The sequence below is a fragment of the Rhinatrema bivittatum genome, chromosome 2 (genome assembly GCF_901001135.1).
Source record: "Rhinatrema bivittatum chromosome 2, aRhiBiv1.1, whole genome shotgun sequence".
Classification (NCBI taxonomy): Eukaryota; Metazoa; Chordata; class Amphibia; order Gymnophiona; family Rhinatrematidae; genus Rhinatrema; species Rhinatrema bivittatum.
Genome location: NC_042616.1, coordinates 113,202,915 through 113,226,193, shown reverse-complemented (window position 1 = coordinate 113,226,193; position 23,279 = coordinate 113,202,915). Strand labels below are relative to the sequence as shown.

General features: G+C 44.0%; 1 long non-coding RNA gene across 1 annotated transcript; it reads left to right on the top strand.

Annotated features, from left to right (window-relative positions):
• Positions 1 to 3,553: 3,553 nt before the first annotated feature.
• Positions 3,554 to 22,137, top strand: LOC115086040. Its single transcript, XR_003855027.1, has 3 exons — positions 3,554 to 3,587; positions 15,215 to 15,365; positions 21,940 to 22,137. It is a non-coding gene; the product is annotated as an uncharacterized LOC115086040 (long non-coding RNA).
• The last annotated feature ends 1,142 nt before the right edge of the window (positions 22,138 to 23,279 follow it).

The following is a 23,279-nucleotide window of genomic DNA, read 5'->3' as shown; positions in this document are numbered from 1 at the left end:
GACTTACTTTTGCAGCCCCCCTCCGGACATCAGCGACGATGACCGGGCAATCCTAGGCTCGGGCCTGCTAGTCTCTTCTCCTCTCCTCCCGAAACAGGGCGCGAAAAGCAGCCTTGCTCCGGGAGGAGGGGGGGGCAGTTTAAAGCGACGAAGCACTTACTTTTGCAGCCCCCCCCCTCCGGACATCGGCGACGACCGCGGCTCCAGCCTCCAGCTGTCAGACAGATGCATCGCACATGGGAAAGCGGCCCCTATGCGTGCAATTGGCTTCTCAAGAGGTGACATCACGACATTTGGCGTCACGGCATGTGACGTCACGTCATGTGACGTCACGTCTTGAGCAGCCAATTGCACGCATAGGGGCCGCTTTCCCACGTGCGATGCGTCTGTCTGACAGCTGGAGGCAGGAGCCGCGGTCGTCGCCAATGTCCGGAGGGGGGGGGCTGCAAAAAAGTCGCTTCGTCGCTTTAAACTGCCCCCCCCTCCTCCCGGAGCAAGGCTGCTTTTCGCGCCCTGCTTCGGGAGGAGAGGAGAAGAGACTAGCAGGCCCGAGCCTAGGATTGCCCGGTCATCGTCGCTGATGTCCGGAGGGGGGCTGCAAAAGTAAGTCGCTTCGTCGCTTTAAACTGCCCCCTCCTCCCGGAGCAAGGCTGCTTTTCGCGCCCTGCTTCGGGAGGAGAGAACAAGGGACTAGCAGGCCCGAGCCTAGGATTGCCCGTCTCTCCCCTCGCTCTCTTGCTACTTTTTTTTCGGGGTTTTTTTTTCTTGGAGGAGGGAACAGGACTGGGGCTGCACCGGAGACCGGACGCGCCAGGGCAGGTGAGCGGAGGCTGGGGGAAAGTTTGCCGTCTACCCTTACCCCTGCCTCTAATGCTGGGGTAAGGGTAGGCGGTAAGTTAGCAGGGTAAACACGTGGCAAAACGGCAGGGTAAAAAAGCAATAGTCGGGGCGCACGTTACTGAATGGGAGGGAATAGATAATTCGCTCGTTTACATTTAATATACATGCCGCGTGCGGAAGGGGTTACCCGGGATTTTAAGAGGCGGTAGGGATGAGTTAAAGGGGATAGTGTATCGCAGGAAGGGCTAACGCGGCCGGAAAGTGAGTAGAAGGTGAGTTAGGAGCAGGGTAACCGCGGCCACACTTTACTGTATCGATCTGTAAGAGAGTAAATAGCCAATTTACATTAACCTGTTCAAATCATTTCATGATTTTGTAGACTTCTATCATATCCCTCCTCAGTCATCACTTCTCCAAACTGAACAGCCCTAACGTCCATAGCCTTTCCTCATAGGGCAGCCATTCCATGCCATTTATCATTTGGTGGCCCTTCACTGGACTTTCTCCAGTGCAAATATATCTTTTTGAGATGCGCAACCAGAATTGCAAACAGTATTCAAGCTGTGGTCTCACCATGGAGCAATACAGAGGCATTATGACATCCATCTTTTTATTAACCATTCCCTTCCTAATAATTCCTAACATTTTGTTTGTCTTTTTGATCGTCACAGCACGCTGAGCCGATGATTTCAATGATGCCTAGATCTTCTTTCCTGGTTGGTAACTCCTAAGATAGAACCTAACATTGTGTAACTACAGCAAGGGTTATTTTCCCCTATATGCTTCGCCTTGCACTTGTTGACGTTAAACTTCATCTGCCATTTGGAAGCCAAGTTTTCGAGTCTTACAAGGTCCTCCTGCAATTTATCACAATCCACTTGAGATTTAAACTACTTCTGCATAATTTTGTGTCGTCCGCAAATTTGATCACCTCACTCATCATACACCTTCCAGAACATTTACAAATATATTAAAAGGCACCAGTCCAAGTACAGATCCCTGAAGCACTCCACTGTTTATCTTTTTCCACTGTGAAAACTGTGATCTCTCTGTGGCTGAAAAACTCCTCCTGGCAAGCAGCAGCTTCTCCAGCAGCAACTTCAACACTTCTTTGCATCTGAATTGTGTTCATGAGGATCTCTATTTTTTCTTTCTGGAGGGATCCACACACCTTTCACATCATAGCAAAGAGTCCCAGATTTAAAACTGTTCATCCTCTCCAATGGTATCCACTGTCCAGCTTCCCCATAGGATGACAAAGGTGCCCAGTGGTGTAGCCACACGTGGGCCTGGGTGGGCAATTGCCCACCCAATTTGGACCCAAGCATACCCCAAAGAAAGAGGCCTGTTGCAACAATGCTGTCGAGGGATCCCATCCCTGCGATGGCGAAGAGGAGCACCAGAGCTGCAAGGACGCCGCGGGATCCTATCTCCGCGATGGCAAAGAGGAGAGACAAAGCTGCATGGCCACACCTGGGGAGGGCGGTGGGATGGTGACAGCAGGAGAGGGCCGTGGGCCACTGGCAGAACCTAACCTGCTGGCGGCTGAAGAAGGAGAGAGCGCCAGTGCCGAAACCAATCGGCCCAAACCACAGGAAATCTAAATTTCCCACGGTGGGCCAATAACAAAGGCCGACCAAAAGGTTCGGCCGAATCACATCTCTAGGGGGAATGAGGGAAAACAGGATTTACATTCAGACATCATCAACAAGGCATCGATTGTGTGCATCTGGGTAAACAAGCATCGGGGTGAACTTGCTTGATGCGGTGGTTAGTTACAACCCTTAACCATTAAGCCTTATGCTCACCTTTGATGCAACGCCAACATTACTTCTTTGCATCAATGACAGGGGATGGCAAGAAATTTGAATCAAACAGTTACCAACAAGAGCCCTGAAGTTGGTGGTTGATGAAACAGATAATGGGAAAATAAATGTGAAAGCTTTCTGGGCAGACTGGATGGGCCGATTGGTCTTTGTCTGCCGTCATTTCTATGTTTCTAATGCATAATGGCTATTGCAGGACTTCTTAGAAAGCCAGTGTAGGGTGCAGTATAAGGTATTATTTATCAATAAGAATACAGCTAGTGGATCTCAGACCTGCATGCTACAGCCCACCATGTTAACCTTGTACCCACCCAAAAAATCAACTCAGGCTATGCCACTGCAGCCACCTGTATTAAATTCACATTGCTTTTCAAAATAACAATGCTTTTCCAGATATCCTAGGGGCTGGTCACTTTACCTCCTTAATGGTAACCCTAACCCTCCACTGCCTCTCTCATGAGGAAAACCCATGCTATTTGGAAAGGCTGTAATTGATCACAGTGCTTTATAAGGCAAAACTGTTGAATCTGGACTGCTGTGTCAGTGACTTTTCTGGACACACAAAACCACCCTGGCACGGATTAGGAGACATGTGTAGAGTGCCTCATTACCATTCCTGCCTGAAACATGTAATTTAAATACCTTTCCAGGAGCTACTCCACTGCAGGTTTTCCATGTCTCCCCTAGCAGTCTCTCACTTGCCTGTCCCAGGTACTGCTGGGCCATCCCAGAATCCCATGCATGCTCCAGTGCATCCAAGGGAGTTATGATCAAAGGGAATTTTCAACTCAAAAGACATTCTTAAATGATAGCAGCCTCTCTGCTCTGGAATTTTATCTTATCTTCCCTCCTGCTGGGCTGCTAATTTACTGAACAGAACCCTGGATAAATCTCTTGCCTTTACAATCAGTCTTAAAGCAGGTAAATACTGTCATCTTCTTTTTTTTTCTCTCTCTATTTCTTTTTTGTGGACCTCTCCACAATAGCCCACATGATCTGTTATGCTTGAAACCATACTGTGTCTTCAGTAACCAAAAATGGCATGCTTCCACTGCATACAGACTTTGACAAGTCACATTTGGAGCACTTATCCTCCAAAGGAATATTCAAATGTTAGAAAAAGTAAAAAAAGAAAAGAAAAGTCTACTAAATTCCCAAAGGGAACATATGTGTTATGTATATGTATGAAACTCTTGGGAGTCTATAATCTAACGTGCATTAATGCTAATGCAAGTGTTAACATGCAATAAACCTGGGCTGTGAAGGGTCATTTCTTTACCCTGGGAGGGGGATCAGATTAGGACATCAGAGCCCCTTTGACAGATCCTAGTGGTGTCATCAGGCAGAGGATGGGGGGGGGGGCATTCAGCCCACAGCAGGCTATGATTAACTTGTTGGGAGGGGGGGGGGAAGGGTATTGTTCAGGCAATAGATGGTCCTTTTTTTGCACTGGGGAAGGGAGAGATTAGAGCCGGACATCAAGGCTGACATTACCACCCCTGGCAATACACAATAAAACATCCTTTTAATACTGGATGCACTAAAAGCTTTATTCATTTTACAACATAAAGAATTCTTCTCAAATCAGAGATGCATTATAATCATTATCAAAAGAACTGAACTTCAGAAATCAGCCACGTACCATTACGCATGAGTTTCAGTGCTATATTACATGTCAAGGAATATAATCAAAGGTCTAAAAGATTGTACACCCACTCTTCTGGTTTTTCTCATTTTTCAAAATTGCATTTGAAATAAAGTCCCCAAAACACTACTTATCTCATTGCTAAAATATCTTCAAAAAACAACCTGACACTGGACCAGGTTTTTGAGGGGAAATTCTCTGCATCAGGGGTTTGGGACAGCTCTTCTCAATGCTGGTATTCTAAAATGAAAACAAATCACTTTTTTAAAGGCTGTAAGGTGAGAAGTGAGCAACTTGTATATTAAGTAAAGTTATATTAATCTGGCACACAAAGTGGCAGCAGACATTGGGACATATTAGGAATGCATTTTGTTTCTGCTGAGTTATCTGTATAGACTTTTACAGGATCTGAAATATTAGGGAACATGTAGTTCTGGCAATGACTACATGACTACCATCTACACCAGCAAGTATAATAGAAGGACATTATCATGCAGCAAATGTGATTTATGCAATGATCCTAGGGGTTTATGAATTGTAAATTTAGGGGGTTATTTTTCAGGCAATTAGGTGTATTTGGCAGGTACAAAAATAGGTGTTTATTGGAATTTTTACTGCATGAATTAAAATTTTGGCACATTTTAAGTGGATTCAATTTATCCTAAAATATTTGCATTGTGTGTGTGTGTGTGTGTGTGTGTGTGTGTGTGTGTGTGTGTGTGTGGTGTGTGTGTGTGTGTTGCCAGAGTGGTGGTAGCAAGAGATGTGAATGTGTCTGAGGGAAATGGGGGTAAGGAGTGAGGATATAGGGGTGAATGTATATGTGTGACTAGAGGGACTGGCAGGCTGTGTGTGGCTGGAGATGTGGGAGGAAGGGGTATGGAGGGTAGGGGATGGCAGGCTATCTGTGTGTGGCTTCAGGTCTGATGGCAGGCTATGTATTCTCTCTCCTACACATTTATACATGTTCATTTTCTCACCACATTCCCTCTCTCAAACACATACTTATGCTCTCACACACACTTTCACAGGCTTCTCTTTCTTTCTCTCTCTCTCTCTCTCACACACACACACACACACACACACACACACACATAGTCTCTCACACAGCCACATGCACACAGGCTCTTTCTCACATATGCACATTCACAGGTTCTCACTTTCACCCACACACACACACACTCTCAGAGGCCTCCTTCTCTCTTCAGGCCATGGCAGGATGTGGTTCACTGCGGCCCCACCAGGCCTTTCTTTGGGCCACCACAAGATGGAATCCACCTCAGCCCCTCTGGGCCTCTCTTAAGACCCAGTTCAATTTCATCAATCGGCTGCTACAGGATGCCCCTTCTTGACTTCAGTGGCCAAATTATGTCATCAGAGCGCCCCTATGTTAGGCCTATTTTTTGTGGGTTTTCCAGTTAAAACTGAAAAAACCCAGTTTCCCCATCAGGGGTGTTCAGTCAGAGTTTTTTGTTTTAACTGAAAATCAGAACCCTAATTATATATTATTGGGCCAAAAATGGACATATTCTTCCATGAGCTTCAAATGATAATGCAGAGGTTTTACAGACAATACTTCATGAATGTGATATAATAGTACAATGGGATTATTCACTTGTTTATTTCAATACGACTAAATAGCCCATTCATATTCGTGTGATAGAGCATTGCAGTTGTAGCCATAAAATGCAAGCACAGAACAACATTGCATCTCAAATTCATTTAAAGTGGTCAGTGACAGAGTAGACCTTTCTGAGTGGGTGATTTGCAAGCTGTATTAAACTGACAGGAACACCCCTTTGCGCTTGAATGAAAATATAACTATGGAATACAATATTATAATTTTATTTTATTCTTTAAGGTGGGGATCCTATTGTTTTGTTTTGTTTTGACTGGGGACTTTCCTGCATCTCTGTGCTTTGGTTGTCATTCTTTGAATGGATGCTCAATTTTGTACCTTCTCCAGCCTTTAAAAAGGTGGTTTGTTTCATTTTATAAAACCAGCATTGAGCCGAGCTGTCCGAACCCCCTGATGCAGAAAATTTGGTCTCAAACCCTGGTCCAGTGTCAGGTTGCTTTTTTGGAGCTATTCCACCAGTGAGATAAGTGGTGTGTTTGGGGGACTTCATTTTAAATGCAATTTTGAAAAATGAGGAAAACAAAAAAATGTGGTGTGCAATCTTTCTGACCTATGAATATATTATTTGATGCATAATATAGCACTGAAACTGCGCTGATTTTAATGTGACTTAGAGCATAGACCCCTTGATCATCTCTTTGAGTGGGCAGCCATATCTCATGTGAATATCTACTAGCAAGGCAATAGAAAGAAGTCTATATTCCCATGCTATATATATTATACCTCTTCCATACAAGTTGGCAGCAGCTGTGATTGGTAGTGTGGTCATAATGAACGAAAATGAAATCCATGTGTGAAAGCAGTTTGCACAAAGAATCTGCCTGTTTCTAATAACATGAGGCATAAAGGATCCCTTGGTTTGTATATGTAGAAAGAGAATCACAAAAGTGAGCGTTTATGTTCACCACAAAGCTCTGACTGATAAGCTTATTAAATGTTTGTCAAAAGTCATCTTTGCTTTCAAAGTACCTGGGACAGTAATGTCTTTAGAGGACTGCTCCAATCACTCTGTATGGGGTGCACTGACCATGGGTTAATAGTAGTCAGAGAGAAGACTTATGCATCTATGTGAAAACTTTAGATATATAACAAGATGTCTGGTTCATAGAAGATCACATATAACTGAAATGAATTGAACTGCTTCCATCTAACAAGGAAATAGCTCATTTACCAGACAACTGTGAGAGCAGAGTAGTAAATCTCAGTGCTCTGAAGCAGATGGAGGCAGAAGCAGCAAGTGACAGAAAGTAGTACAAGAGACTGATTTCCACCCTCTGCACCATAGTGAGCACAGGAAGGATGAATGAATTAATGAATGAATGAATCAGACAGTAGGTGACATGACAGCATCATCAAACTTATATTTCCTGCGCTTTTCAGGATAGAGCCAAAAATAAGCTTGTGCTTCATAAAACAAAAACAAACTGGCACAGTCGTTTTATAAGGGATATGAATACCCTCAACAAATAATCCTCAGTTAGTCATCACTCCTCCCCTTGGGGGCAACATATTTTCCATTATAGGGACAATTTTCGGACGGCCTCCTTTGGGAAAGTCTGTAGGTCCTTTCTATCTGCAGACTTTGTGGCAGCTTTCAAAGAGACATTTTTTCGCATACCTTCACCTTGAAACTTGCCGTGGGTACAGATGGCAAGGTTGTAGACTTTTGTACCTGCTTTTGTGTGGGTATATATTTTATAGAAATAACATGATAGGCCTAAAAGTACAATCTATGCATGTTATTACCTGATCCTATCCAAACCATTTCCCTAGGAGTGCCTCACAAAAATACAACAGTATGCATGCTGTGGTGCAGTACCAGGGGCGGATTGTAGGAAAATATCAGCCCGGGGGAATTTTTCAAAACCAGCCCACACACTACCTGACTCCCTCGTGCACTACCTGTGCAGCATATGCATCAACAGCTCCCAATGCAGGCCAGGCTGATCTTTGACAAGTATATCCTTTGACCTGGAGCCTAGCAAAATTGAGCCAAAATATCTCCAACATAAATTTCACCATTTTTCCTAAATAATTAAAGCATTCCCTAGACTAGACCTGAACAAACAGAGCTACAGTCCTTCTTCCATCCATTCAATGCGTTGCTGCTCCTCCCATTCAAGTTTAGATAAATGTCATATATTTATATACAAGCCGTAAAGCCCGTTAAAACGGGCTACATCCCTCTGTCTCTCACCTCCCCCTCATTCTCTCTCCCCTCACTCTTCACCCCCCCCCCCCCCCCACCCACTCCTCTCCACCCTCCCTCTCCTCTCACTCAGTCCCCCCTCTCCCTCACTCCCTCCCACTCAGTCCCCCCTCTCCCTCCCTCCCACTCACTCAGTCCCCCCTCTCCCTCCCTCCCTCCCTTCACCCACCTCCATTTCCTCCCGGCGCCGTAAGCGCGACTTCCCGCAACCCTCACCCGGCTCCATTAACTCCTCCCGCTCCTGCCGGCAGATCTCGGGGGGGGGTCACTCCCGCGCGCGCGGCAGTGACCCCCCGAGATTGCCGGCAGATCTGGGGAGGAGAAGCAGCGGCACCGCGCGCGCGCGCGGCGCCGCTGCTTCTCCTCCCGCTCCTGCGGCCCCCACCGCCATTTTTTTTTTCTGATCGACATCTTTGCCCGCACATGCGCAGTAGAGCTGCGCTCTACTGCGCATTTGCGGGCCGTCGGTCACAGGCCATTTATAAGGTAGATATTCCTGACCTGATGGCAACCAATCAGCTCTTGAACTAGTTGCCAAGCAATGAGGCAAGCCACACTGCCAGCCAGTGGCTCCTACATTCACACACCTGTTGTTGTTGTCCTGCTATTCATGTGCTCACTCAGTGAGTGTCCCCCACATCAAGTAAAACCCTTGCATGCTGCCAGCCCTACCCCAACCTACAGCATCCCCCTCCTGTTCTCTTTCCCACGCTCTCTCAGCACTCCCACCCTCCAGGAGACTCACTGGTTCCATAGCTAGCTGCCCCTCTCAGAGCTTACTTCAGCCACCTGATACAGAAGCCTCATTGACACTCTCACACACGCTCTGCAGTGTCTCTCACACATGCTCAGTGACATACACCCACACAGGCATACTGTGTCACATACTCTCAGGCATACATTCTCATGGATGCATAAACACACTCAGACTCACACACCATCACGCACACACATGCTGACACACATGCACGCTCACATATGTTCAGATTCACATAACTGAAAAAAAAAAGTTTTACTTACATTGATGGTTAGGGAGAGATCCAAGCATGGCCCCAGGAGAACAGGGCAGGGCCATTGCTAGGTACTTCACAGGCCCATAGGTCTTTCCTATCCTCCCCCATACCCTCCAGGGTTGTCCACTTTTCCACAAACCAGAACTAGACACTTAAGGCTTGGACGAGAGAGGAACCTGATCACCTGATTCTCCCCTCTTTGCATAAATTTGCCACCATTGCCCCTGAACTGGCCTCCTCTCTCTCATCCCTCTGTTCCTTCTATTCTAGCATCTCCAGGACAGGAGCAATGAACAATCTGAACAATGGAGCAATAGAACCATCAATGATGAGTGATGCGCTCATGATTCAACATGAAAATGATGGAGCACAATCTGCATGCCATTAATTGTCTGCATGCATGTGTATTATGGGAGTATTGCTCACTTTTGCCAATATTATGGAAATATTATGAGTGCATTAACCATGCATATTATGAGTGCATATTCATGAACCTCTTCTTAAGGTGCTCCTAACAGCAGGCTGAGGAACACAGACACTGCAGAGCACAGCAAATAGCCATTTACATAAAGCCTTTGAGTTACAGTATTGTAGACATTTAAAAATTGTACTGTTTTTAATTTGATACTGAAAACAAATTGACAATGAATCCTCTGAAAAATCTGAATTACAATATAGTAAAACTCTCATACGAAAATAGCACTAGCTGCCAGGACTCCAACAATCAACAATCCTACTTAGGAAAAGGCAATACTACAAATATTACACCCATTATTTGGCCCTAAAATTCCAAAATTCCTCCTATTATGAAAATATAACAAGCCAAACTGCAATAGATACCTACCTACATAGAAACTACATGCTAGCAAAATACCTAATCTCTGACACACAAGCAGAACACAGACAAACCCTCACCAAACACAGAATAGAGAGGCCATAAAGTATAAACAGAAACGTGCAGATAAAAACTGTACTGGAAACTGTAACAATCTGCATTCTGTAGTATGCAGTGCAACAATGGAAAAAAGAAACATCACCCTTTCACATAAAACATCAAATTATAAAATCAAGATATAACATCATAACAGCAAAACCATACTTATAAAATGAATAAATATTTCAAAACAGCAGACAAAAAGAATATTCAATAATTTAAAACTCTTTAAATAATTTTAAAATTTCCCAAACACCAATAAAATATTCCATAACAGCAAATACATCAAATAACATGCAATAATTAAAGCAAATATGGATTTTTAAAATCCTCCACTCTCCATACCTGGGAACTTTTGATTTCCAGCCTTCCTGAGACTGTTGTAGATTAATGGAGGGTGGGGAGGTAGGCACACAAACTTTTCCCTCACTCTCAGGCACACAGTCTCCAACACATGCACATACTTGTCCATTCAACACATTCTCACACACATTCTCTCTCTCTCTTTCTCACACACACACACACACACACACACACACACAAACAGATGCTCTCTCTCTCCTATATATTCTGAAATGCTTGCTCTCAAATACACATACATGCACGTGCAAACAGATGCTCTCTCTCGCTTCCTCGCCTTGTCCCCAGAACATAAAAGAAGCAGCAACTTCCTCCTTGTTCCTGCGCAGTGTCTCTCTCATATACACATGCTCTCTCTCATATACACAAGCTCTCTCTCATAGACATGATCTCACACACAAAAACTCTCTCACACAATCTCTCAAATGCTCTCTCTCACACACACACATACACACACAAACATGTTCTCTTTCTCATCCCATAAATGTGCAGCCAGCTGTAACTTCCTCCTTGGGTCTGCGTGGCTTCTCTCACACATGTGCTTTATCACACATAAGCTTTCTCTCTTCCATATATTCTCACATGTTCTCTGTCATACATACAAAAGTTCTCTCTCTGGAGCATGCAGGAAGCAGCAGCTTCCCCCTTGGGCTCATGCAGCATCACACGCACACACAAAAAAGCTCTCGTACATGATATTGCTCACATACACACACACATTTCTGCCCACACACACACACAAGTTCTCTCACATATTATTGCTCACACACACAAACTCTCACATTGTTATTGCACATACATGCCATTGCTCACACACATGCACAAGCTTTCACATATGCTATTGCTCACACACAAACTCTTGCACGTACTACTGCCCACAAACACAAGTTCTCACACATGCTATTTCTCACATGTTTCCGCAAGTTCATCCTCATGCTACTACCCACATACATACAAGCTTTCACACTTGCTATTGCTCATGCAGACAAGTTCTAACACATGCTACTGCTGACACACACACACAAGCCCTCAGGCTCTCTCCTTCTGGAATATGCAGGGTGCAGGCAGCAGTAGCAGCAGCTAACTCTTTTTGGCCCAGCCAACGTGCAGCTTCTTTTGCACTGTGGACTGAACAGGCAGCCTTCTCGCTGGCAATGCACCACAGGCCCGACACAGTAACCATCTCCTTGCAATCACATGGCCCAGGCTCGACACGGTAACCTTTTCTTAGCCTCGCAGCCCAGGCCCAACACGTTAATCTCCCTTTGGCCACACAGCCCAAGCTCACTCAGCCACCTTCTCTCTTCTGCTGTGCAGCCTGGGCCCAACATGGCAGCCTCCCCATAAGTCCCATCACAGCCGGGCCACTGAGTCTCGGGCACGGCCCCATGTGGCCGGTTCTAACGATGCCTCTGGAACAGGAAGGGTATGAGTTGAAGGCTCTAATAGGAGGTGCTCCTTAGCCTGGGTGAAGGGGTAGGCTGCAAGACCCAGAGGCTGGGGTTTGTAAATTTTTATTTTTGTTGTGGATGGGTGGAGCTGGAGGCAAAGGAAATGATATGAAGCGTTGCAGCAGTGGCGGGAGATCAGCTGGGAAAAGCAAAGCGGGTGAGGCGAATGAAGGCAGTCCAAGTGTTTTCCGCTGCCATAAAAAGGTGAAGACACAATAAACTGCTGTCACTGAAATTGTGTGTGTGTGGGGGGGGTGGGGGGGAGCAGAGTGAGAAACTGTCAGTCACCATGGGGAAACAAGCGAGCAAGAGTTAGCAGAGAGGGGAGGCTCCCACTGTGGCCTGCTTCTGGGGCCGCTACAACTAATACCAAACATGTGATTGGGCTGACCGGCCCACAGGGGCATGCCCAAAGCCCCTTTAGCTGATCCACCCCTGTGCAGCACACATACTTTTAGCCATATTGAAGGAGGTTAATATTAGGACATTAACCTGGGCATCCATGACAAGCCCATCACGAAGGCTCTGGGGGTGAAGGCAGCACTCATGTACCAATAAGCACGTATGCACAGTAACCAAGACCAACCACATAAATGGTGCAACGATGGCCACAGCTTTAATGGCAGTAAACAGCAATACCATGAAGACCTATGTACCCAAGCCATAACAAAATTAATTTGACCCAAAGGTATATGTGACAGGCGTTTCATCACCTCTGAACCACAGGCTCACCGCTGTCAAGCAAGATCCTCTCCTTCCGGGAGGCGCTTCTCACAGGCATTCCTGGTCAGCCTGGCCACACACAAGCAAGGTGACTGCGCAACAGATGGGGACACCCAGTTTTCTACCCTACCGGGGGCCACTTGATCCTGACAACAAACAGCCCCAACAGAATAGATGAGAGAGCACTTGTCATTCACGTACTGCTCTGATCATAAAATTCCCCTCCTGGCTCGGGAACCCCCACCCCATCAGCTGTAACATGACACAGAAAAAAAACAATGAACATTGTAAAATTAGCTTTCTAACAATGAGTATTGGATAACAGTTACAACATCGGCCAACTTCTTAACAATCGCCACTGGCTAACAGTTCCAAGATCCAAAAACCCTGAGTAGGTGGGGGTATGTAGCAGCGGCATCAGCAAGGGGAGCCAGGAACAAGGGACTCCTCAGAAGCTGCATCTCTCAGTCACCCTCCCCACACCATTGGGACCAGACCCCGTCCAGCTCACCAGCTTGAAATGGCCAATGGGGGAGGTTAGCTGTGTCCTTCAGTCACCTACCCCTTACTGTGCGCCTCCATGAAGCCCTGCCCTCAGCCTTGCTCTGCCCAAATCCCTCATCGGTGCAACGCAGCCACGTGGAGCCGAGATCGCCGTCGGGGCCTGGGTGAGTGCACAGCCCCCCTTATCCCAACCCCCCCCACACACACACACACACTCCAGAGCATAACGCCAGGTCACCGCCGGTGTTCACAAATCTAGTTTGAAGCCTTCCTTTAATCACTGGTTTCTTGCCCAAATGGCTTTGAAAATTTCTTTCTAGAAATATCATAGTCTTTTCATATTGGCTATACAGATTACAAGGACAATTTCAAACAAATGGGGCAGATTTTTAATCTTACACATGCGGGGTACATTTGTGCGCACTACCCAGCGCACACAAATGTACACCAGATTTTATAACATGTGCGCGCTGGTTGTAGCAATTGAGTGATGCAGAGTTAGGCCTAGCCCTTTTTTTGCAGCTAAGAGCAGCCCTCCTCCTCTTTTTTTAAGTCTAGGAATAGAGAGGAGGTCGTAAGTTTGAGTGGGGAGCTGATTTATTAGCACTGTGTCCGTGGGTTTCAACCAGGTTTCTGTGTTGGCACAGATGTCTGGTTTGGATTCTAGCAGGTAGTCGTTGAGAATGTGAGTTTTCTTGGTGAGAGATTGGGCGTTGAAAAGGGTTAGTGAGAATAGTGATAGGCCGAGTATTTGTGTGACTGGTGAAATCAAGATGGGAATAAGCCTCTGTTGTCGGGTGGAAGGAAGAGCAAAGGATTTAGGCAGATTGGCCACGTGATTGCAGATTATGGGGATAGCGAAGGAGCGCATCGTGGAGAAGGAAAGGTGTGTTGATTGAGTTAAGCAAGAGGAGCTGTTAAGGTGGAGGGACGGTGCCGGTGATGGCCAAAGATGGCAGGGGTCGAGCCGGGCTGTGCCTGAATGATCAGCCTCAAATTGAAGAAATAGAGATTCATGGCTGTACCAAGGGGCGCACAAAGGGGCAGGCTCCTTTGTCGTGCTCCTTTGGCATGCGACGCCAGGCGTGCGGCACGCAGCGCGCGGCGCCCAGAGCAAGGGCTGGGCTTTAAATCCCTCTGGTCGCAGTCAAATTGATGTAATCAGAGCGCCTAGCCGCTTATTGGTCGCTTATTGGTGGGCGTCATGCGGTGGGGGCAGCTGGCTTGGAGCAGCTGAGGTGAGTATAGCTAGGCCTCGTGGCCGGCAGGGGGGCCCTCTGGTATATGGTATACATGATTTTTATCCGTGGATAAAGGTAAGGGGGGGGGGTTTAGATAGGGCCGGGGGGGTGGGTTAGGTAGGGGAAGGGAGGGGAAGGTGAGGGGAGGGCGAAAGAAAGTTCCCTCCGAGGCCGCTCCGATTTCGGAGCGGCCTCGGAGGGAACGGAGACAGGCTGCATGGCTCGGCGCGCGCCGGCTGCCCAAAATCGGCAGCCTTGCGCGCGCCGATCCAGGATTTTAGAAGATACGCGCGGCTACGCGCGTATCTTATAAAATCCAGCGTACTTTTGTTTGCGCCTGGTGCACAAACAAAAGTACGCGAACGCGCTTTTTTTAAAAATCTACCCCAGTGTGTGCTAGCTGTTTATCATCCCACAGTACTTGCTTTTCTTGTGGATTTTAGTTTGGATTTTGTTGGAGTAGGAGCTCTCTGTCTCCTGTCTTCTAATTTATAGGAAAGGAGCAAAAAGTTCCCATTTAGTGGACTCATCTACCTGCCTTTAAAGCCAATTTTGAAAGATTCCCTGGGAGAGCCCATCCCCTTTGTTGCAGTGGATTGGGGCGTCCCTGTATTCATGGCTGGATTTGGGGTAAAAAAGAGCTGCTTGTGCTGTGTCTCCTCACGAGTATACACAGTGAGAGTGACCCGCTGCGGAGGAAGAATATTTTTGCATTAACTGTTTTGAGCTAACTCTTATGTTGGAGGCACGGATGTTTTATTCAACCTTTCCTGCTTCTTGCTTAATTTTTTCCCTTTTTGGATTTCAAGTAATACTTTTGTCCACTTAGAGCTGATAACCCAAGGTCCTGGAGTCAGCATCCTAAATCCTTTGAAGAGAGAGTCTTTCTTCCAAGAGACACAGAGGAGTTTCCAAGATCATCTGAAAAAAGGGATCCCAGTAAAGTGCACTGTTAGAGGAAAAGAAAAGAGAAAGTAAAGGTAACAGGAGCTTTTGTTGTTATTAGGAGAAGTCAATCCTTAGCAGTGCCCACCCAGCGCTGCCTAAGGAGTGGAGAAATGCATGACAAATAGAAAGCTGCTGACAAAGGAGTTAAAGAATCAGTTGGGAGAGTAAAGTACCCTTCAGGAGTTAAAGTATTTAAAGAGGATTTCTGGAAGAGAATTAAATCTGGGACTGGGCCTGTGTGTGTATATTCCAACCACCTCCCATGGGAAGAGACAAGAAAATAATTTGGGGAAGAGAAGGAAGATTAAACTAACTTTAATCTGCATAATCTGAGGAAAATAAGAAACTGGATACAAGGAGGAGTTTTGTGTAAAAATAGAGCTTCCACTAGAAGTAGAGACTTCACTAGAAGGAAAGTGTCACAAGTTTATTCTATGTAACTTCTGTCTTATTATTTATTGCTACGAATCAATCGAATATGACAAGTGTAAATATTATTAAATCATTTGAGCAAACAGGGAGGTAACTTTCAAACCAGGAGCGCATGCGCACACGTAGAAACATAGAAAAACTAATACTTCACGCATATCCAGCATAGCTCTCTGCTTCAACGGCAGGGGAGAAGTAAAACTAATACTTCACGCATATCTCTGCTTCAACGGAAGAGAGCTATGCTGCCGCTTAACCAACTAATCAATATTTTACTTGGAAGCAGCTCCATCACTGCTCTCTACATTAATGGTGGGGGTGAAAGGGAAATAGAACCTAAGGTTACTAAGAGCCAAGAGAAACAGATAAGTATGAGAAAAAAGAAGTGTGGGGTGCCAGTGGCCAGTGGTTGGTGTTCCACCGTGAAGCCACTGGCATCACTGGCCACTGGCATCCCGCTCCGTGAATGCCTCTGTGGCTACTGCCGCTCCGTGCAGTGTTTTGCATGGAGCGTGCAGTGTTTTGCACGCACACGTCAGCCCACGTCCAGGTATGGGGTCATTTTTATAACATACGTGAGTAAATATGCACATCTTATAAAGTAGGCTGGCCGTGCACACATGTGCCTAATTTTAAGTGGGCGTGCACATGTGCGCGGAAATCCCGCTTCTACCAATTAAATCGGGGGATTTTAAAAGTGGCACGTGCCAACGCCATTCCCAGTTTTACCAGTTCATCTCCAGTTCACCCAGTTAAGAGAAAGATCCTCCAACCTCCCCTAGTTTGATAGCCTCCAACCTCCTTTAGGTAGCCAGACCCTTAAAACCCCACAGATCTGCCTAGTTTTCTTTCAGTTTTAACTTACAGGGCATCCCTAGCAGAAGTAAAGTTATGAGGGAGGGGGGCCTTAATGTGCAACAGGTTGCATCAGAATTTATGCAAACATGTTAGGTTCATACTCCCCAAAACGCCCATGCCTTGCCCAGACCACGAGATGTGTGTGCTGTGGAGAGATACGTGCGTATCTCGGCGGCTTTCAAAATCCACTTGAGGCACACGAGCCCGACTTCTTCGCACATCCCCTAATTAACGTGAGCATCGGGCTTTTAAAATCCACTTCTGTGCGAATTCTCAGAAGGGTGGCAGTAAGCACGTACTGTCACTGCTTCGTGGAAAAGTATGCGCAAAGCTAAGGGCGTTTCGAGGGCATTCTGGGGCGTGGTTTGCAGGTACATACACAGTTACATATTTTATAAAGGAGGAGGGGTTTTACATCATCAAACATGCACACATGCTTTTATATCTGCAAATTAAGTCATGGCAAATAAATTTAAATTCTCTTTATTCTGCAGTTTTTAGGTGGGAGGAAGAGGTGGAGGGTGTGGGTGAACTGATGAAGGTCTGGGTCAGCTAATAGAGGTCTCTGCGAACTGGTGCTTGGAAGTATGTGCACAAGTATTTTCATAAGTATGATACATGCATGCATCAGCCAACTTCATAAAATACCTGCCTCTTCACATAAGCTGAGGGTTAGGAAAAGCATGTGTTGCAATTATTTAAAGCATAAAATGTATGTACATTATTTTATAAAATAGGTAAATAAACTCTGCAGGTTCCTGCATTAGAAAAATGTGAGTGTATTGAAACATGTGTGCATACTTTTGAGGCAGTGATAATTGTCGGAGTAGACCAGTTTATAAAATACAGGCATAACTTAAATTTAGGTGTACCCACTTATGGGTGTATGTGCTGAGTGAATCACGGTTTTGAAAATTACACTGCACATTAATTTTTTTTCTCAGGGGGTTTTTTTTTAACTGCAGCAAGATTCTTTTCTTACCTTGTTGAATATGTTCACCTGAATTTTCTGGTAATGTTAGTTAACTGTACTTTGCAGATGAATCCTAGCTAGTTGTGTTATTCTTACAGTTCAGAACTATTGAAGTAAACAAAGAGCATTAAAGACATTTGCAAGGCTTTAAGAATACAGCCATAGTTTTCTAATACAAAGCTCTTAGAGTAAGGGGCTACTGAACAAGCCAAAAACAATATATTGTATTAACATACATTTAGATATTGAGGTTTTGCATGCCCAAAATGTAGGCTCTGTGAAGCATATTATATCATACTCAGGCATTCAGTTTCTTTCAAGTATGGAGGGCAATTTCTATTGCTTCAGTTGATTTGAAAGATAAATACCCAAGTGCAAATGAGAAAGCTGTAATTCTATATTAGGGTTCAGGTGACATGCATTAAATGTCTCTAACAGTTCAAAATAGCCATTGAATTATATCCTTACAATATGCAGCTAGGTCTAGTTTGCCCACTTCATAATAATGAAGATGAAATGCATATCGAGCTGTAATTCTGCATATTTTTGCAACTTCTTGATTAATAATATGCAATTACATGGACCATATTTTAAGCTGATGATTATACTGTATTTATGTTTTTATGTAATTCAAAACTTAATTTAATGATCTGGTGCTGGCACCAAGCTTAGTAAAGCCAATTCTATTGCATGAACTGCTTTCCACAGATATAAGCTGCTGGTATTTTCTGCATGGGATTCATAGCACAATGTAAATGAGCAGTAAGGAGTTAATTTTCAAAGGAGTTACACGCGTAGATGTAACACTTACTTGAGGAAAGTGCATTTACATGTGTAAAGCTCAATTTTAAGCGTGTAAATGCTTTTTAAAAATCAGGCCTTAAAGGTATATTGAGGACAACTTTCCAAGTTATTTACCCTGGCAAATTGACCTGTCTGAATATTCCCCTCCCCACCTTTGCTTGAATAAAAGTAAGCGCTGGCTTCCACAGTGCTCATTCTTTTAGCTGGATTGAAGGGATGTGTTCCTGGGGAAGGGGAGGGACAGGGCAGGGGCAGGAATAGGACTAGGGGGAAAAACATGCTTAGATTTGGTCTTCAAACTATCAGGCCAATGCAATATCGTGCACTGAGCCTAGCGCACAGGTTAACTAGTGCCTGGATGCGCGTTTTGGATATGCGTCCATAACTCCCGATAAAATAAGGGGATCAACACGTCCAAAATGCACTTCGCTAATATCGCACATCACATGTAAATGCCAAGTAGATAAGGCTATTAGCTATTACCCTGTGATGTAGAAAATCCCTGTGCACTCAAGGCGCACTTTTTAACCTTGTCAAATTTTACACCTGCCCTGAGCAGGTGTAAAGTCTTCCTGCGCATTAAGGGCTCAACTTAAAAACAAATAAACTGCTTTTCTGTGGTTCCTCCTACTTAGTATCGTGGCAGTACTAATTAGGAAGAATCACAGAAAGCAGCACCATGCAAAACAAAGTCTTGAACTAAAAAAAAAAATTTCAGGGCGCACAATATATACCCACAATATACACGCTCAGGGCCGATTCACTGTCACATGTCAGTGAAAGGACCAATCAGGAACAACCTTGCCGGGGGTGGGGAGGGAACTCTGGCCAGGCTGTTGTGGGCGCATAGCCACTTCTTCTGGGCACCTGATGCAGAGTGCTAGGGATGCATAAATTATCCATTGTGTGTCCCTTTTAGCATGGCAGCTCATTTGCCTATTGCATCAAGCGCCCAGGAGAAGTGGATTTGAGCGCGTTAAAAAAAACAGGCATTCCACTTTGGACGCATGTTTTTTATGCACATGATATTGCATTGGCCTGTCTATGCTTTATTTTACAGCAATTGTTTTACCTAAAGAAAAAGCAGGTGCCAAGACCATGGGTATTTTTTGTACCCTGCAGACAATTTTCAAAGGCAACCTACCCACAATAGTTTCTGTTTGAAAATTAGCTACAAGGTACAGTTGACTTTGCAGCTGTTGGGCCTGTCAGAAAATTACATCTTTGATAACCAATCTGAAAATCAAGCGGCTGAATAATAAAATGTCAAATCAGGCACAAGTGCCTCAGGTGTCAAACACTTGCCAGAAATGAATCAGATCATGTCACTGGTACCTGAAGTAACGTTAATGTGTCTTCATTTATGTCTTATTTTTAAGAGGGAAATGTTAACAGTCCTTAATGTCTCCTGGGTACAGCTCTGCTGATGCACATGTGGGGGGAGGGAAGGGCTGCTCAACACTTCAACCAACTCTCCTTACTGAGATATATAAGTAAAGGTATTATATTTGGACTAGATCAAAATTGCATATTGCAAGTCTATAAAAAAAGGGACATTTTCCGTTGTCCTAGATTTTTTTTTCTTATGTTGCAAAAAAGAGGTTTTGCTAGAAATGGGCCCACAGAATGTTAGTGATTTGTAATTAAAAATCACAATTTAGCTGAAACATTTTATATGATAGCAGATAAAACCTGCAAGTCTGTTCAGTTTCTCTTTCTGTTGCCATACCATAGACCCTACTTGATCTCTGGTTTTACTTAAATTTCCTCACAAGGATCAAGAGAGGCAGACAGAGAGGTGAAATCCTTAGCTATTTTGATACTACAGTATTTATTTTGCAACGATCCAATGAATAGGGGTTATTATGGGCTAAAGAATAACCTAATCTTGCAAGCATATGTACAAATTAAGACCTGTATACTACTGAGTCAATTGTCAGAGGGTTTAGGTGCCTAGGGTGTCAATTTTAAAACAATTAACTATGGAAGACAGGCACTTAAATCAGCACCTTTGAAAACAGACAAGGATGGAACACCTAAATTTTAGAGATGTGGTTTCTTTTGAAATGACATAGATAATATCATTGGCATTGTCTATATTGTTTCATGTCATTTTTTTTTATTTTCTCTTTATTAAATGTTTACATAATCACAAGCATTAAGATATGCCATAAATTTCAGATAGTACTTTACATTAAAGCAGTAGAAATTTTTAACAAGAAATATATATTCCAAAAGACAAAATATTTAAATGTAATCCATAAAGCTTCAATCTAAACTTATGTATTCAGTGCAAATTCCTCTCTTACTATCTGATCTTACCATGCAATTTGGGAGAGCAAAAAACAACATTAAAGGAGCAGAATTCAAAGAAATTCTTATCAAATTCTGAAACAGAGCATGGTGGGTTTATTTAAACTGTTCCAGTACTACTAGCAGGAAATGGTAGGGATTCACTTTTTTAATTTAGGAAAGTCGCTAATTGGTCTGGCTCCATAAACAACACATACCTATTATTTCCAATACTCAAGGTACATTTGCAAGGAAATTTTATCATTTTGGCACCCATCTGCCGTGCTCTAGGACATAGTGAAAGAAACTTCTTCCTACGCACTTGCGTTGTTTTCATAATGTCTGGGAAAACCCAGATTTTCCCTCCAAGATAGAGCTTACTTCTATTTCTATAGAAAGTCTTTAGTATCATGTCTCTTTCCTCAGAATTTGCAAATTTCACTAAGAGTATCCCTCTTTCCTCAATTTGCTCTTCTTGAGTTGTCTCAGGAAATCCCGTCAGATCTTCCAGTGGTGAAGAAGTCTCTGGGGGCCTATTCCGATCTTCATTATCCCCTGTTTCTCCACCATCTTTCTTTTCTGAGGTCCAGTAATAAAATAAGCCTTTTGAATTTCCGGTAGTTCTCCACTAGGAATAGACAATGAATCCTGAAAGAATTTCTTTAGTTGCTCTTTAGGTGAGATTAGTTTACATTTAGGAAAATTAATTAATCTTAGATTAATTAATTAGTTCTAAGTTGATCTTAGTTTGTTTCATAATAGATTGTACTTTATAATAGATTAACTGTTCGATATATTCGAAATGTTCCATGTAAACCGCCTTCCCGGCGATATTTATCTCTGTTAACTGTGAACCGGAGTGATATGTATTTTATACAGGAACTTCCGGTATATAAAAACCAAAAATAAATAAATAAATAAATAAATATATCTAAGATTATTTTCCAAGAATTCCATTCTTTTCTCTAGTCTAGAGTCTCCTTGAATTAATTCTGATTGTGTCTGTTGAATTTGATGTATTTGTTGATCCATTTGTTGTATTTTTGTTGTATTTGATAGAACAATAGGATTCACTACATTAAACTGATCTTGAAATCCTTTTACAATCACTGATAAAGAACAATTGCTTTTTCAAGAGTAGCTATGCCGGTCCATAATGAATCTAACGTCACATTATCAGGCTTGTTTAGCAGCTTAGACTCAATAGAGATTACCGCAATATCCTTCAATGTTTGTCCCGATCCCTCCAGGTCCGTCTGACTCCTTCCAGGGGCAGTGTTCCCTGGCAAAGAACTGCCTGCCCCGCTCGCCATGCTGATGTTCAATTCTCTCAGGGCAGCCAAGGTCCTCTCACCCTGAGACTGCCCGATCGCGCCTGCTGGAAAACCCGCCTCAAACATTTCCTCCATTTGCTGCAACTCCGGCAGCAAAGGGTCCACCGGTTCCAGCTCGTCTCCACGGGCAGGGTGGGAAGGGGTAGCTGGAGCACCAGGGCTTAAAGATGGCTCATCGATGGACACCGAAGCCCGCTCCATCTCCAGTGTCGCAGCCAACTCTCCCAGCGACACAACCACTGTGCCAAAGAATTCCTGGATCCTCGTCTGGACAGGGGTAGGTCCAAGGGGGGTTGAGGTTCCCTCCCTTATCTTCCCCTTTCTTTTCATGTGTGGCATTCTATTCCAGGCAATGTAAAATCTCTACGAATTCAGGAGCTCAATTCAGCACGTCCTCTCTCTACGACACCATTTTTAAAATGAAATGACAGTAAAAATCATGAAATCATGTTATTTTTCTTTTGTTTTAGCATACACTAGTTCTGAATATCCTGCGCTATTTGCAAATAGTGCACATTATTCAGAAATATTTTGTTTTTTGTCTCTATGTATTTTTGACTGGATTTTATGTATGTTTTTATTGTAAACTGCTTGGATAAATTGCCTTACAGATGGTATATTAAATTCAATAAATAATAATCACCATCATAATAATAATTAGCATGCACTATTTTTCAAAACAAACAAAGAAAAGCTCCCAATGAAATGAAAATTGAATGAGAACCTCCGCCTAATGAAGCAAAATGAAACAAAATGACATCTTTTGTCCTACACACCCCTACTAAATTTAGGAGCCTCGTTTTATTAATCTAATAAATATTTAAAAAAATACTATGATCAAAGTGGATTACAATTAACCTGTATTGTGTGTTTATACTATTAACAACCAACAAAATGTCATATGACAAGTTAAAACCCATTAATCTTTTACAATGAAAATGTAATTAAAATATCCATCAGCAACATTATTACAACAAAATCTACCCTACCTGATATATATGTAAAGGGATTGTTGCGTTGGAGGTGGACCCTTGGCCTGGCACAGAATTGGTACGGTCCTCAGGTAGGTCCCAGAGAGTGCCTGCCGCCAGGAGGCGGAGCACACGAGGAGACAGAGGCAAGCTGGAGCTTCACCAATAACAGTCCGGGGGTTCTGTAGGTTGAGCCCTTGGGTACCCGGACTGCCTGGGCTTAGGTGGGCCTCAGATGGTCTCCCGGAGAGGTAACGAAGAGGTGTGCCCACCAAGAGCAAGGGT